Below are 14634 nucleotides of genomic sequence, written 5' to 3'. Positions count from 1 at the left end.
TATTCATACTGATTTCTGTCATTTTTAAGTTTTAAGGTGGAATGTTTTGAAGTGACACAATCAGCAAACAACACAAAACATCACAGAATTCATCTATTCTTTTGCTGACACTTACTAATGATTAAGTACTGTTGTTTTTCCTCAAAAATGTTGTTACACTTACTGGAAGATGATATGAAGAAACTGGATTTTGAAAAGTCAAACAGGAAGGATAGGCATGTTAAAGGGAAAAAATACAAATGGATACATTGAAAAAAATGTATTAAAAAAAAACGTTTTATTATTTTATTAAAAGTAACTTATTTCCTAACTTAAGAATAAGGCTAAGGATACTTTGTATTCGCTAAAACATTTCTTAATAATGCTATTATCGTTTTCTTAAGCTTGTTCTAAAGACAAAACATTGTTCTAAAAGACAGAATTACAATTCTTGAAAAGAATGTTCTAAAAAAATCTATGTAAATAATATCTTAACCTGCAACTTGTCTTAAATCCCCAAAGGTAAGATGTTAAATGAATTCACTGTTGTTTTAAATATTAAGCATTATATCATTATGATTATTATGGTAATCTGCAGCCTGCAGGAACTTTGAGGTCTGTCATGATCAGCGAGACTTCTGCAAGACCCACAAACACAAACACCAAAACTTTTTTATTCTTGAGAAAATATTTGAAAGGAATTTGCACTTAGGAACATTCTTAAAAACTTCTTACAATAATAACAATATAAAAAAAATAATCAACTCACAATACTAAAAAAATCAATACTAAAAAAGCCATGGAAAACAAATACATGTTAATATGAGATTTAAGGATTAGGATGGATTAAGTGTGCAAGTTTAAAGCAACCAAAGGAAATCTCAAATGACACAATAAAAAAACGATGAATCTGCAAACATTTGCACCACATCCTGAGGGAGTAACTGGCAACAGAAGTACACATGAGCTATTGGAATAGGAAATCGGATGCTCCATTAGCAGCGGATTTATTCAATCAGCTAGCTCACCTCTTAATTAAAGGAACTAATTATGCTATCGAAAGACTTCTTGGCTGGTGGCTCCAAAAGTGGGTTGGCTGGCACACCATCCCCCTCTTACCTCGCTGAAGGTGATGACCTTGTGATAACCCTTGTGTTCATCAGTCAAATTACTGTCCCCAGGAATGGTAGTGCCAAAGCACTGGAACACTGGGGCCAACTAATCTGTATTCAAATTACATGCCACCAAACAGTAAGGTGGGCCGTGCAGCCATAACTCAGCCGCCGTGTATGCTGGGGAGGGAGCTCCACAATGGCCACAGCCCCCTCCCTGCCAATCAGATATTATCATACATTTCCCAGGTGTATGACAGGCCTTCTGAGGAGCAAATGATATTGGGAAAATTCATCATAAGTCTCCCTCGCAGCCGTAATGCTCAATTTAAATTAATTAAAAGTGAATGGCTGCATGGGACGGGTCAGTCTGTGCAGCACTCCTGCACTGAGGTAAAGCCACACAAAGAAACTGCTTAAATTGTTAGAATATAGTTTATTTAGACTGGTGCTTGCAAACAGTGTTTATGGTGTAATATTGTTTAAGGGCCTGTGTTTGGGTTCACTATTTTGGAGTAGGCCTAATATCTTCATCGTAATGCTTAACAAATAAGTTAATGCACATTTAAATAGTTATGTAAACCTTTAATGAATAGTAATATATTTAATATATATTTATATTAATTATCTGTTCTACTATTATGCGATGACTATTTAGCCAGCATTAAAGTAAAATTAATGTCTTTTCTGATCAGAAAAGGTTTCATTTACATTTGCTGCCACATTTCATCTACATGAGGCTCAAGCAAACAACGAGAAACCAAGCTAAAACAAACACCTCATTAACAAAAAATAATTATAGTCGTAAGTAAATTTCCATAAACAGCGTGAACTTACATGCGGTACGAATGTCAGTATTGCTTATTCCATTTCTCGATTATTCATATCCTTTTTTTTCCGTTAATGAACACTAAATATAAACACTTTAAAGAGTAAACAAGAGGACGGGTGTATTAAACAACCTGCGTTTACTACAATTATTTTAATGATCACCCCCCTGACGCTCTTACAACTGACGTATTTAATTCATGATGTTTTGTCACCACCTTTCGGTTATATGAGATATAACCGCACGTCTTAAAGCTCTAGGATAAAAATGGTAGACTGTCACTGAACTTGAAATTCATTTTAACAAATGAATGAACATTTTAACTTTATATATGTTATCAGACATCCGTGACATTCTATGGCGATTGCCTGCTCTTTTAACCATTTTATAATCCCCCATTCCTCAAACACATCATAAACAACTTTACATTTCACAGGTAAATAATGAACCGATTCTATTACAAAGTTTACTGCCTGGCCAAAAAAGTGGCCATTTGGATGTAAATATTCAAATACTGAAGAGTTTAAGTTTGGATCATTATTGCAGTGGTTAACATGTTTCTGGCATTTTACATGTTTTGCAAAAATTATTTTAACCCTAAATGATGCAGTGTGTAGCTTTTTACTTCTCAAACAACCATGTTGGAAGACATAAAAATGCTGGGTTAAATACAACAAAATATGGACAAACCCAGCAACTGGGTTGTTTTGACCCAGCGGTTGGGTTAAATGCTGGGTCAAAACAACCCAATTGCTGGGTTTTGTCCATATTTCACCCAGCGCTGGGTTGTATTTAACCCAGCATTTTTTAGTTTATACAAGTACATATTCCAGGATGACATGCCAAGATTCACCCATCTCAATTTGTGAAACAGTGGTTCAGTGAACATGAGGAATCTTATTCTTGTATGAATTGGCCACCACAGAGTCCTGAGCTTAACTCTATTAAAAGTCTTTAGTATGTGCTGGAGAGCACATGCATTTAGTACACATGACTTAATAAATAAATCTGTAGTTAAAGTCTCTATCAAACACCACAATTACTTTGGCAATGAAGACAATTTTAAAAATAGATAAATATATGACTAATTTTACCATTTTCACAGTTTTTTCAGAAAGGCATCAACAGTGACATTGTTTATCTGACGATAAACAGTTTTTCACAGAAAATACGAATGCTACACACGTAGGAAGTGTTGATCTTCACATACTACAGGATTCCTTCAACTTATTGCTGTCTGGCAAGAAACCTGAACTGTTTGGTTGGCCATCCGATTACATCCTTATAACAAATTTAACAACATATATCTGAATGAATAACTGATCTGTAGGTGGGCCAGTAAACACAGACATAATTGCTCTGGTCACTTGATTAAGGTTCAGATTTAGTGAAACAATGCAGCACTGGGAGTTTCCAGCGTGAGCCGCTTTGTATCCGCAGGTCCAGCCATTCCTGCTGAGCCACGGCCAAGTAGGACTTGGGTGGGGAGGAGGACAGCAGCTCAGGGGTCACTGAGCTCTCATCTTGTGTCAGGGCCTGCTGGCACGCTGCCTGTATGCCCATACTCTCCAGATTATTAAGACTCCCTGCTGCCTGATCCATGACCTGTGCACTGCTTGGACCTGAGGAAACACGACACACAGGTATTAACATAAACCTGCTGATGTCTGTTCACACAAAGCGAAGACTCATTTGACTCAAATTTTATTTTTATATGAAGTGGGTAACCTGTCACATGACAAGTTGAATACTACTCACTTTTTATCCTGCTAAGCCTGCTATTGTTAGACACTTTGCCTCAAAGCAAAAGTTAATCCTGGCTGACGGCAAAGAACACATTGCTACAATGCTGTTTTTGTTACTGAGACTTTTGCTTTCGGGTTGATGCAACAATCATGCCACTAGGTGTCAGTATACAGTAAATCCAGCATTATATTGCCCAGTGCAATAAATGACAGAGAGCACCTTACGGTAAGATGACTCATTAGTTTATTAGACTATTAACCAGTCACCATATCAACCATATGTTAGACTATTAACATATTAACTCTAACTTTTTTCAAAATTAAAATTCTAAAACTAAACATAAAATCAAGATGTAAATATTATAGTTATAAAAGATTTTTTTATTTATGCCATCGCTCCGATTAATAACATTTTGTTTGTTTGTTAAAGGGGCATGAATTGAGAAATCAACTTTGACTTGCTCATTTGACAAACAGAGGTCATTGTACTATAAAGACAGCCTTTAAGTTTCAGAACTCAAAACGTCATTTTCTGAGTTTGGTTTCAATAAAAGCTGTTTTTGGACAAACGAGTGTTTCAGATTTTGTGACAATAATGACATCACAGTGCGACGAAAGACCGCCTCTGCAGAATCAGATCAAGGCCTACTTCTACATCATTGCATCTTTGTCCCCACCAAAGAAGATGAGAAGAAGAGCAGAGCAGCACAGGATTGTATTGAATTTTTCAATTGCGTTTTCCATATGTGGACGCATAAATTGTGACATAATCCAAACACAATTGCAAATCCAAACACAATTGCAAATTATCGCTTGCGTTTTCGCTTTCGCCAATGTACTGTGACTGCTAAATTTTAAATGCAAAAGCAAAGTCTATTTGCATCAGTATTTCCCATGTAACCTGCTAAAACTTGGAATCGCAATTCCATTTGAATTTCCGATGCCTTGCACAAAAACCTTTCAATCACTGTCAGGGGTGGGAGTCGTGGGACTATACTATGGGCAGTGTTTGTATTGGGAGGTGATGTCACTCACAGATGATTGTGCCGAATGCTTTGAAAAAATGGAGGTCATCGGTAAAGGCTCCGCTAAAGGCAGCTGCCAATCCGATAGATGCATGTGAAGAAACAGACTCTGGGTCTCCTTATATTCTTGGCACCTTGTACATAAAAAAATTCCATTGTTTTTACCCAAAATGCAGCGACTATCCCCTGCTAACATTAGGAGCCACAATGGTACGCACAATAGGTCATTAACCAAACACATATGAGCAAACAGACAGTGCAAATCTACATTTATTATATTGTAATATATTTTATTTCTCTCTTTGAATCCATAATGGAGCACTTAAGCGTTGCACCTGCCTAAACATCTCTCACTGTTTACATTCCAACTGATGCATGTGACCATACTGAAATAGCCTGCCCCAGATGACATTTCACTAGTCAGATCTAGGCGCAGCTGTCACAGAACATGCCACAGCCAAGGTAAGTTAACTTGATATTAAAAATCATCGATCATCAAAAATGCATCAATTGCAGTGATCGCAGTGGCTGTAAACAGTGAGAGATCTTGTGGCAGCTATGACACTTAGGTGCCACAGGACGCACGCTCCAGAACAGATTAAAACGGCTGAGTAAAATATAAGACAACATGGTAAATAGGGAAAAAAAAGTGTATATTTACACGGTCTGCCTAAGATTTTCAGGCAGGCTCGCTTAGGTTCCACGAGACACATGCTCCATTATGGATTAGGTAAGGTGGCAAATAAGTAGTCTCAGTCGGAGTGTAAATAGTGAGAGATCTTGAGACAAGTGAAAAGCTTTTGTTTAATAGTGAATATTGACCTATCGTGCGTACCATTGTGGCTCCCGCTGTTAGCAGGGGATAGTTACTGCATTTGGAGTAAAATTGTATTTGGAATTTATTGTGTAAGGTTCCAAGAATATAAGGATACCCGGGTTGCACTGTCTGTTCGTTCACACACATTTGGCGGATTGGCAGCTGCTTTTAGCTTTACCAATTACCTCCATTGTTTAAAGGCAAAGCAATTCGGCTGTGAGTGACATCACCTCCCAATAAAAACACGGCCCATAGCAGTAGTAGTAGTCCCCACCCTGAGACAAATAGACAGGTTTCCATGTAAAGCATTGGAAATTCATTTGCTAAAGTATTTGCGATTCCATTTGAGTTTTGGCAGGTTGCATGCGCGATGCAGAGAGAGTGAAAAAGCAAACATAGTAATTAATATTGCTATTTAAATATGTACTTGTAGGACATGGGAAATACAGTTGCAAATGGACTTTGCTTTTCCGTTTGTAATTTGGCAGTCACTGTGCATTTGCGAAAACGCAAATGGTAATGTAAGATTTGCAATTACATTTGGATTATGTCACAATTTATGCGTCCACATATGGAAAATGCAATGAAAACAAAATTTGCAATTCCTTTTGAAAATAGTCTGGAATATCCTTCCATATGCACCCCCCTAAGAACGGCCCTGTTTATCAGTGACGAGAGTTCAGGAATCTCGCCATCAAAATGATGATCCTGTAATGATGTCGTCTACACTGCACAATTAATCTGTTTTTTTACATCGTGTTTGCACTGTTAGCTATACTGCATTTTTGTGCTCTTAATCACAAATATATAGCTTAATCACTAAAAAAAATACATGTCTACATTAATAGTAGAATAAAATTTGATAAATATGCCACATTTCTGCCACAATGACATGGTGCAGTTAGTGTTACTACAGTAAATCCATTATAAATAAACACGATTTGTAGATTGAAAAAGATTTCTCCTGTTTGTCAGCACGGTTTCATCTGGATTTAAACTAGTTTAAATCACTGAGTCATTTGTGTTTTTCGCTGAATTCAAGTGCTTCATATTGGACATCACAGCGCTGAATTTTCAGCAAGTAAACGCATCTGTTCTAGTAGCTCGCGCTGCAATGCTGTTTGAACTTTGAGTCGAGCAGATAAATTGCCCGTGTGGCACGGCTCAGATGAGTAGCGCTGTTTGTTACACTTCTGGTGCATAAACATTATATCGAACTCTAGTTGTCGTTTTATCAAGGAAAATTATATTGTTTTATCGACCAGCCCTAGCCTATAAATCAACACTTTTCACAATTAAATGTCGACAGCTGTAATAGTAAAATCTCCACATGTAATACTTATTTCATATGAAAAAATTGTAGGCAATTATAGCAGTGGGCATTTACATTGTTGGAAGAGGCATGACTGCTGTGAGTCTTCAGAGCGTTCAAATCAGAGGGTTAAAATCAGGGTAGAAAATGTCCTTTTATTTCTAAATTGATCTTTAAAAAAATACTAACATTATAAGTGCACCTCAGGAAACATTATGAAATAATTTTAAAAACAGTTAATGACTTTTTTTTCCTTCTTTTTTTTTTTTGAATGAACTCACAGCAGTGTCTGAAGGGCTCCCAGCTGCGAGAGGGCAGGTAAGGTTTGGCCATAGGCTGCTGAAGCAGGCACACGATTGCAGTATCCAACTGATGAAAAACACATAGTGACAGCAGCTTCTGGTACAGCTCATCTGAGAGGCTATATTCCTCTAAACGAATGAGATCTCGAATCAAGTCGAAGTCCTGCTTCAGCTGCAGAGCTCCCTGAATACTAGTGTAAATGAAAAATTCACAAACATGAACAGTGAAAGAATGGAACATGAACCGCTACAGTAAGACCATTGCTCCACCACATGTTTACTAACCTAAACTTGATCTTCTGTTTAAGGATGTGCTCCATCCAGGCCTGCATGAAAGCCGTCATAGCCTCAGTGAGAGCAAGAATACGAGCATCATCAGGCAGAGGCTGAACACCCTCCAGCACCTGACCAATCACAATCTGAGCTGCAGAGGCTGCATAATCACTAGGACTCCTGGGCAGCTCTAAAAATAATGTACAGTATTTTAAAAATATTTAGGAGGATTTAGCAGTCTACAAGCAGACCCAAACCACTGTATATTTTCATTCATTGCATCGGTACCGGTTTTGTGATTGATCCTCCAATGCTTTGCTGATGGCATGGTTTGCTCAAAGATCTCCACAGACATTTTCTTGCAGTCTATAGAAAAGGTCCTCAGGACAAGATCAGAGGAAGCCTGCAATATCAGACAAACAGAGTAGTTCATACGGTGTAAAAAAAATAATAATAATAATAAAAAAGATATCTTTAAAGGGGTAATTTCATGTATTATTTTAATGTTTCCCTGTTGTTACATTATAATGTAAATGCCACCTGTATTCACCATCTATTGATTTAGTTTAGTTTTTCTTTTGAGTCAGTTTTTAAAACGTTTGAAAGAAGCCTCTTATGCTCACCAAGGCTGCATTATTTTGATTGAAAACAGTAAAAATAATGAATGAATATTGATGTTATTGTGAATTAATATTATTTAGATTTCATATTTAATATAACTTTTTAAACTGTATAACTGTATATTTAAAATAACTGATTTCCATTTTAATATATTTTAAATTGTAATATATTCCTTTGATGCAAAGCTGAATTTTTAGCATCATTACTCCAGTCTTTAATGTCGCAAGATCCTTCAAAATTAATTCTAATATGCTGATTTGCTGCTCAAGAAACATTTCTTATTGTCATATATTATTATGTTGAAAACAGCTGTGCTGCTTCATATTTGTGTGGAAAGTTACTTTCTTAGAAAGTTAGAAAGTCCAGAAGAACAGCATTAATTATTCATTATTAACAGCAAAACTATTAATTTCTTTCTTACTGACCCCAAACTTTTTAACGATAATTCACACAATTTGATTTTGTATCATACCAAGAGACACGTAAAAAAAAAAAGTCACCCTCATGTCATTCCAAACCTACGGTGCCCCTAAAGGGACATGATGGTCGAAAAAATATGGGGTGGGAGGAATTTTTATTTTTTTTTTCCCTCACAAAACTTTTGCATTCTCGCGCAAAACCAGTTGAGCTTGGACAAACACTTCCTGTTTACTTTACAGCTTGCAGTGGTTCATACAGCCTACAGTCAGTGCTTAGTTCAAGGCACGGTTTTGCAGTTTATTAATAAAATATACTACATAGCCTACAGAAAGCGCTAAATTGCAGGTTAAGCATTTTCCTCTCATAGAAGCAGTTAAAGAAAACACAACGCAGCTTAATGAAGATGGTGATAAAAAAAAATGTATATAGAAATTATTATTAGAATAAATATATACTGTGTACATGCAGCAGATGAGCCCAAAATATGGCCTGAACTTGGCTTGATATAAGAAGAGAGTGATAAAAAAAAACTCCAACTTTTGTTTTATTACAAATGCAGTGCCCTCCACTAATATTGTCATCCTTGGTAAATATAAGCAAAGGCGGCTGTAAAGGCTCCGCTAAAGGCAGCTGCCAATCCGATAGATGCATGTGAAGAAACAGACTCTGGGTCTCCTTATATTCTTGGCACCTTGTACATAAAAAAATTCCATTGTTTTTACCCAAAATGCAGCGACTATCCCCTGCTAACATTAGGAGCCACAATGGTACGCACAATAGGTCATTAACCAAACACATATGAGCAAACAGACAGTGCAAATCTACATTTATTATATTGTAATATATTTTATTTCTCTCTTTGAATCCATAATGGAGCACTTAAGCGTTGCACCTGCCTAAACATCTCTCACTGTTTACATTCCAACTGATGCATGTGACCATACTGAAATAGCCTGCCCCAGATGACATTTCACTAGTCAGATCTAGGCGCAGCTGTCACAGAACATGCCACAGCCAAGGTAAGTTAACTTGATATTAAAAATCATCGATCATCAAAAATGCATCAATTGCAGTGATCGCAGTGGCTGTAAACAGTGAGAGATCTTGTGGCAGCTATGACACTTAGGTGCCACAGGACGCACGCTCCAGAACAGATTAAAACGGCTGAGTAAAATATAAGACAACATGGTAAATAGGGAAAAAAAAGTGTATATTTACACGGTCTGCCTAAGATTTTCAGGCAGGCTCGCTTAGGTTCCACGAGACACATGCTCCATTATGGATTAGGTAAGGTGGCAAATAAGTAGTCTCAGTCGGAGTGTAAATAGTGAGAGATCTTGAGACAAGTGAAAAGCTTTTGTTTAATAGTGAATATTGACCTATCGTGCGTACCATTGTGGCTCCCGCTGTTAGCAGGGGATAGTTACTGCATTTGGAGTAAAATTGTATTTGGAATTTATTGTGTAAGGTTCCAAGAATATAAGGATACCCGGGTTGCACTGTCTGTTCGTTCACACACATTTGGCGGATTGGCAGCTGCTTTTAGCTTTACCAATTACCTCCATTGTTTAAAGGCAAAGCAATTCGGCTGTGAGTGACATCACCTCCCAATAAAAACACGGCCCATAGCAGTAGTAGTAGTCCCCACCCTGAGACAAATAGACAGGTTTCCATGTAAAGCATTGGAAATTCATTTGCTAAAGTATTTGCGATTCCATTTGAGTTTTGGCAGGTTGCATGCGCGATGCAGAGAGAGTGAAAAAGCAAACATAGTAATTAATATTGCTATTTAAATATGTACTTGTAGGACATGGGAAATACAGTTGCAAATGGACTTTGCTTTTCCGTTTGTAATTTGGCAGTCACTGTGCATTTGCGAAAACGCAAATGGTAATGTAAGATTTGCAATTACATTTGGATTATGTCACAATTTATGCGTCCACATATGGAAAATGCAATGAAAACAAAATTTGCAATTCCTTTTGAAAATAGTCTGGAATATCCTTCCATATGCACCCCCCTAAGAACGGCCCTGTTTATCAGTGACGAGAGTTCAGGAATCTCGCCATCAAAATGATGATCCTGTAATGATGTCGTCTACACTGCACAATTAATCTGTTTTTTTACATCGTGTTTGCACTGTTAGCTATACTGCATTTTTGTGCTCTTAATCACAAATATATAGCTTAATCACTAAAAAAAATACATGTCTACATTAATAGTAGAATAAAATTTGATAAATATGCCACATTTCTGCCACAATGACATGGTGCAGTTAGTGTTACTACAGTAAATCCATTATAAATAAACACGATTTGTAGATTGAAAAAGATTTCTCCTGTTTGTCAGCACGGTTTCATCTGGATTTAAACTAGTTTAAATCACTGAGTCATTTGTGTTTTTCGCTGAATTCAAGTGCTTCATATTGGACATCACAGCGCTGAATTTTCAGCAAGTAAACGCATCTGTTCTAGTAGCTCGCGCTGCAATGCTGTTTGAACTTTGAGTCGAGCAGATAAATTGCCCGTGTGGCACGGCTCAGATGAGTAGCGCTGTTTGTTACACTTCTGGTGCATAAACATTATATCGAACTCTAGTTGTCGTTTTATCAAGGAAAATTATATTGTTTTATCGACCAGCCCTAGCCTATAAATCAACACTTTTCACAATTAAATGTCGACAGCTGTAATAGTAAAATCTCCACATGTAATACTTATTTCATATGAAAAAATTGTAGGCAATTATAGCAGTGGGCATTTACATTGTTGGAAGAGGCATGACTGCTGTGAGTCTTCAGAGCGTTCAAATCAGAGGGTTAAAATCAGGGTAGAAAATGTCCTTTTATTTCTAAATTGATCTTTAAAAAAATACTAACATTATAAGTGCACCTCAGGAAACATTATGAAATAATTTTAAAAACAGTTAATGACTTTTTTTTCCTTTTTTTTTTTTTGAATGAACTCACAGCAGTGTCTGAAGGGCTCCCAGCTGCGAGAGGGCAGGTAAGGTTTGGCCATAGGCTGCTGAAGCAGGCACACGATTGCAGTATCCAACTGATGAAAAACACATAGTGACAGCAGCTTCTGGTACAGCTCATCTGAGAGGCTATATTCCTCTAAACGAATGAGATCTCGAATCAAGTCGAAGTCCTGCTTCAGCTGCAGAGCTCCCTGAATACTAGTGTAAATGAAAAATTCACAAACATGAACAGTGAAAGAATGGAACATGAACCGCTACAGTAAGACCATTGCTCCACCACATGTTTACTAACCTAAACTTGATCTTCTGTTTAAGGATGTGCTCCATCCAGGCCTGCATGAAAGCCGTCATAGCCTCAGTGAGAGCAAGAATACGAGCATCATCAGGCAGAGGCTGAACACCCTCCAGCACCTGACCAATCACAATCTGAGCTGCAGAGGCTGCATAATCACTAGGACTCCTGGGCAGCTCTAAAAATAATGTACAGTATTTTAAAAATATTTAGGAGGATTTAGCAGTCTACAAGCAGACCCAAACCACTGTATATTTTCATTCATTGCATCGGTACCGGTTTTGTGATTGATCCTCCAATGCTTTGCTGATGGCATGGTTTGCTCAAAGATCTCCACAGACATTTTCTTGCAGTCTATAGAAAAGGTCCTCAGGACAAGATCAGAGGAAGCCTGCAATATCAGACAAACAGAGTAGTTCATACGGTGTAAAAAAAATAATAATAATAATAAAAAAGATATCTTTAAAGGGGTAATTTCATGTATTATTTTAATGTTTCCCTGTTGTTACATTATAATGTAAATGCCACCTGTATTCACCATCTATTGATTTAGTTTAGTTTTTCTTTTGAGTCAGTTTTTAAAACGTTTGAAAGAAGCCTCTTATGCTCACCAAGGCTGCATTATTTTGATTGAAAACAGTAAAAATAATGAATGAATATTGATGTTATTGTGAATTAATATTATTTAGATTTCATATTTAATATAACTTTTTAAACTGTATAACTGTATATTTAAAATAACTGATTTCCATTTTAATATATTTTAAATTGTAATATATTCCTTTGATGCAAAGCTGAATTTTTAGCATCATTACTCCAGTCTTTAATGTCGCAAGATCCTTCAAAATTAATTCTAATATGCTGATTTGCTGCTCAAGAAACATTTCTTATTGTCATATATTATTATGTTGAAAACAGCTGTGCTGCTTCATATTTGTGTGGAAAGTTACTTTCTTAGAAAGTTAGAAAGTCCAGAAGAACAGCATTAATTATTCATTATTAACAGCAAAACTATTAATTTCTTTCTTACTGACCCCAAACTTTTTAACGATAATTCACACAATTTGATTTTGTATCATACCAAGAGACACGTAAAAAAAAAAAGTCACCCTCATGTCATTCCAAACCTACGGTGCCCCTAAAGGGACATGATGGTCGAAAAAATATGGGGTGGGAGGAATTTTTATTTTTTTTTTCCCTCACAAAACCTCGCGCAAATCGCGCAAAACCAGTTGAGCTTGGACAAACACTTCCTGTTTACTTTACAGCTTGCAGTGGCCTACAGTCATCCATACGTTCACAGTGGAGCAGTTCATAGAGTTTTGTTTTGAAATTGGACGAAATAGTCAGTGCATGCTTATCAAGGCACGGTTTTGGGACATTCTAAAACGCGTAATGTAAACCACTGGATGACTAAATTCAGTATTAATAAAGCATACAGACAAGCAGAATAGCCCAGAATATGAACGTAACCCGGGAAACCGGCCCTCCAGGACCGAGTTTGGGCACCCCTGCGTTAGGCAGTCGTAAAGCAAGAAAAGGAAAGGGGGTGTTTAAACAAAGTCCCTTTCAAGGAAAGTCTGTTCAGTCTGTGGCTATATTTGCAACACCTCTGGGCAGCTCAAACAAGACCAAGCCCTATCTAAACGAATGGGGCAATCCTGAAATCTCAAAAACTGCCCTATGAACTCACAATTAAATTACATATTTCAAATTAGCAACAAACTCTGAAATAAACTGCCTCATGAATGTTGTTTCTTATGCTCAAATATTAGGGTTGTAACGATTCACTCGTTTTCTCGATGCATCGATTACAAACCCTGACGATGCAATGCATCGATCTTGAAACGGATTTTTGAATCGTGAATCGCCGATTTCGGACAGTAATCGATTTAAAACGCTAAGATTCGAATGAATCGCGATTTCTATAGCGATTGAATGCTTTCAACATATATACACATTAAATTACTACAAGCACAAATTAATGGAGACCTTGAACAGTGTTCGTGCCCTCGCATCTCTCCTTCACGCGCTCCACTATTTACCGCCTGCAGGGACTGTCACAGGATTGCGCTTGCGCTCCGTTCGTCTCTGACACATTTTTTGAGCAGCTGATGTGTGATCTCTCCTTAGTACTCGTGGCCTGTAATGCTAAAGTGAAGTAGTTTTACTTTTCTGTAGTTTTTCAATGGCTCTCGGTTATACCGACGACATTAGCCTACCTGAGCAGTCGAAGGCTGCGCATTTATCGCATGGACGGAGCAAAAATGTAAGTGTCTAAAGCATACGCACAGTCAATGGCTCTCGGTCATACCGACGACATTACCTGAGCAGTCGAAAGCTGCGTATTTATTGCAAGGACGGAGCAAAAATGTAAGAGTCTAAAGCATACGCACAGTTCCATTGAATGAGAAATGTGTTTTAACAATGTTGTTAAACTGAATGTACGAAGGAAACCGTTAAAATAACCACAGCTTTAACAACAACCTTGAAATAAGAGCTCAAGGTTTATCTGATAATCAGATGCATGAAAGTAGCGTTCGTTGCTATAGCAAACAGACTTCAGGAGCGTTTTCTTTCAGAATCATCATTCGCCGATGGAGAAGAAAAGGGTAAATACTATAGCATTTTATTTTATAAAAATAAGAATTAGAAGTTTTCGCACTGAAAGAGAAGTGATCTCGTGCCCATATAACTTAAGACGTATGAAAATAATTCCATTTACATTTACATTTAGTCATTTAGCAGACTCTTTTATCCAAAGCGACTTATACAAATGAGGACAATAAAAACAGCCAAAACTAACAAAAGAGCAACAATATATAAGCGCAAATGACAAGTCTCAGTTAGCCTAATGCAGTACACGTAGTAAGGTGTATATACAGTATATATATATATATATATATATATATATATATATATATATGT

General features: G+C 37.0%; 1 pseudogene; it reads right to left on the bottom strand.

Moving 5' to 3' along the window:
* Window positions 1-3045: 3045 nt before the first annotated feature.
* Window positions 3046-14634, bottom strand: part of LOC107656468 (uncharacterized) — a 26364-nt pseudogene continuing 14775 nt past the window's right edge.

This window comes from Sinocyclocheilus anshuiensis, unplaced genomic scaffold (assembly GCF_001515605.1).
Source record: "Sinocyclocheilus anshuiensis isolate Anshui unplaced genomic scaffold, SAMN03320099.WGS_v1.1 scaffold2469, whole genome shotgun sequence".
NCBI classification, from domain to species: domain Eukaryota; kingdom Metazoa; phylum Chordata; class Actinopteri; order Cypriniformes; family Cyprinidae; genus Sinocyclocheilus; species Sinocyclocheilus anshuiensis.
Note: the sequence above shows the minus strand (reverse complement) of the source record. Positions and strands in the feature narration are given on the sequence as shown.